The following is a 3,461-nucleotide window of genomic DNA, read 5'->3' as shown; positions in this document are numbered from 1 at the left end:
AGTGCTCCCTAGGCAGAACTGTGTGCGTCTTAGTCAAAGTTGCTGCAATCCAGTGGTCACTCTAGCACTGCCTATTGTACCAGGGACAAAAATCTGATGAGAGCCATTCTTGATGTGTTTCGTCGGTGTACTTGTCAAAAATGCTCTCCCTCAGTGACTCTCAGCATGGCCTCTACACAAGACAAGCTTCCTTGATATTCTATTCAGTTTTTCAGCCAGTCTCAAACTTTACCACAAAGCAATTTGAATTGTTCAGTGTTTCCAATTGGAACAAAATACCTTACCTACGTCACTTTGTCACCTTGCCCCTTAATTATCAATACAGAGAACTTGTGATCTTAAGATGAGTTGGAAATGTGCAAGTTCTGAAATAGGCGCCAGTCCTGGAGTGTGGGAAAGCTCTGTTAAGGTCAAATGTAAGATAGGTGAAACATTTCGATTCCCAGGCCTGTTGGTTGGTGAGCAAGGGGAAGAAACACCTTTCCATGCAGCTGTACTGGGACAGATCCTGGGTTAGGCCAGGAGGGGGCAGCAAAGAGCTGGCCTAGCTCTAAACCAAGAGACCCAAGGGATGGGGGAGTACAATGGTGACTCCTGAATTGAAGGATATAGGATTATCTGCCAAATGCGTAGAAATGATAATAAGAAAGTAAAAGACAGACTGAGAGGGTTGCCAGGCCAGGAGATCGGGGGCAGAGAGAAGCACCTTCATGAAGGGGGCCAATTCACCGACAGCATTAGAGTCAGGGCCAGCCAGTTTAACCGACTATTTATTAGTCTGGGTTTGGAGTCAAAGAAACCTTGGCAGGAAAGTAGGTTCTGGCTCAGACAGGTTAATATCTTTGAGCTTCTGTTTCCTTGGTATAAAAGGGGAATAATAATAGCACTTATGTCCCGTGATTGTTATACAATACTTCTAGAATATACTGAACAATTGAAAGCTAATTAATAAGAACAGTAACTACCTGCAGTTAAAAAGACACAAACTTAATAAACTGAGGTTTGGGGGAGCCACTAGCTAGTACACTCTGAACAGGACAGCCAGTGGTCTGGCCTGTCCCTCTTTGGAACCTCAGTCTAGGGCAATAGAGTCATACTCTCAACTTGCCTCTATTCCTGGTGTTTTTCAGATCATTTTAAAGACTGAAGATAAATTATCTTGTTATTAACACAAACCACATAAACGTCTATGTCCAAACATTGTCTCCTAGACTGACATTTGCACTCAGAGCTGACACAATAACTGCTCCACTGAACCTTGCATCAAAAGTCATGGTTTGGAAGACAGGTTGAATCTTTTGATTTTTTTTTTTTTTTTTTGGTACCGGGGATCGAACTCAGGACCTGGTGCTTGCGAGTCAGGCACTGGAACCACTGAGCTAAATCCCTGGCCCCAGGCTAAATCTTTTGAAGGGAGTGGGCAGCCTGTGGGGTCAGGCTTTGTGGGGAACATGGATGAGAAAATACTTGGCCTCCATATCAGATCACAGCAAGGGTGTCCCTGAGTTTCCCTTGGGTATACTCCTGAATTGGATAATGAAATCAAAATAACACACATAGGAGTGAAGGCTATGGACACAAAGGTGAAGGAGGGGATATACTGAGTAGGAAGGAAAAATGAAAGAGAGAAGCTGAGAATCACTCTCTCGAACCAGGTTCAATGACCAGCTATCCTCAGGCTGGCCAAAATACAGAACTGTGTATAAATATTCCCTAACTTCCTCTCATGGCGGCTGTCCTTGAAGAACTATTAGAATTATTATTTTCTCCAAGCACACCAATAAAACATTCTGGGGCATTTTTAGGAGTTGGCCATCTGTAGAAACAAAGTAGGTGTGGGCTACTACTAAAAAGTTCTAGTACATTCTAGGAAAAAAAAAGCCAAATAATCCCTGAGGAGGAAAGTCCAGTGGCAGTTTATGCTTTGAAGTGTGCTAGGTATGGAACTAACAATTAGGGCATTGTATTTGCTTTCTGATAATAAATAATTTATTTACTTTATCAAAGACTTGTAATAGGAGAGTCAGAAGCTCCTTTAGTTTTAAATGTCTAGATTTTTTTAACATCTAAAATGTGGCCTTTTAGATGGAAATACACAAAATGATACAGTATTTTAAAATTCATATCAGGCCAAGAGCTCATTAAGACCTTTAATAAGTATTTCCTTTTGTTTTCTCCTCTGTGAAGCTGTGATGCCCTGTCTAGGTCTCTTATCAAAGCACTTGTTCTGCTATTTTACTTAACTGACTGAGATCCTTGAGGACAGAAGCTGAGCTTCTTTTATCTTCCTGTCCAGGGGCCCAGTGCTAGGCCTGGTAGGTGACAGACACTCATACAGTGTTAAATGAAAGTGTACATAAGAACATAAAATGTCTCTAGTTCTGTAGGATAAAAATAAACTGACAATCTAATCGCATATTGCATATCATTCTTAATTTTAGGGCCGTCATCATGAATTGCTTTCTGAGATTAATCAGACATCAGTAAGATGAAACATAATGGTGTCACTTTTCTATTAAAGGGCAGCTGGAAATAAATGTATAAGGTAAATAAAGTCTATCTTCAGTGTCACCAATTTCTTTATTCTTTAGCCTTCAAATAGGCTTATCTGTCAAGAATTTATTGAACACTTAGTAGGAACCCAGTATTTTGCTAGATGATATAAGAGATACAGAAGCATACAGGAGTCAGAGATAAGCCTGACCGAGCTGAAAACAAGTAGAGACATACATGACAAAGGACTAGCTGCAGATGCTAAGTTTTGTGAGAGGTCAGAGGAAAGAGGAGTCTGATAAGGGAGGAAGGTCGTGGGAAGATTCTTGAGGGAAAGGGAACAGGAGCTGGGTCCTCAAAGATGGGGGGATTTAGCAAGGTAGCGGTCAAGAAGATCCATGAGCATCACGAAGTGACTACTTCACATGTGGGTATCTCTTTGCTGGTTCAAATTCAAGGACTGCCGAGGCAGAAGGTAGGATATGTAATGAGCATCCTGGCTTCGTCACACTGGGTTCTTCAACTCTTCCTACTCCTATTTTCTAACATTACTCAGAGTAGAAGATGAATGCAATGGCTGTGAAATTCTTGACGACAGTTAAGTTCCTTGTCAGAGCCACCATCCCCAGTGCCATGGTGGACTTGCTGGACAGTTCAGGGGATGAGACTGGCTTGAACTTGCATTTGCAGAGGTGGGTAGAGGCTAGATTACAAAGAGCTCAATACCTTATCAGAGGGATTTAGGTGTTAGCACACATTTTATGATGATTTCTTACCAGAGTGCTCTCCTGCCATTTTTCTTCTTTTTTCTGCAGGAAAACCCTATATGATAGGCAATAGGCAGGGAAGATATTTTTACTCTTTATTTGGTAGATGAGGAAGCTGATCTGTCTGCTTCTAAGTCTATTGTCCCTCAGGGGCTTAGAGTTAAATTGAAAGAGGCTAAGATGTGAACAAATACTTCTAAT

The sequence above is a fragment of the Heterocephalus glaber genome, unplaced genomic scaffold (genome assembly GCF_053883595.1).
Source record: "Heterocephalus glaber isolate CG9 unplaced genomic scaffold, H.glaber_assembly_v1.0 deba00001764, whole genome shotgun sequence".
In the NCBI taxonomy this organism is placed as follows: domain Eukaryota; kingdom Metazoa; phylum Chordata; class Mammalia; order Rodentia; family Bathyergidae; genus Heterocephalus; species Heterocephalus glaber.
Note: the sequence above shows the minus strand (reverse complement) of the source record.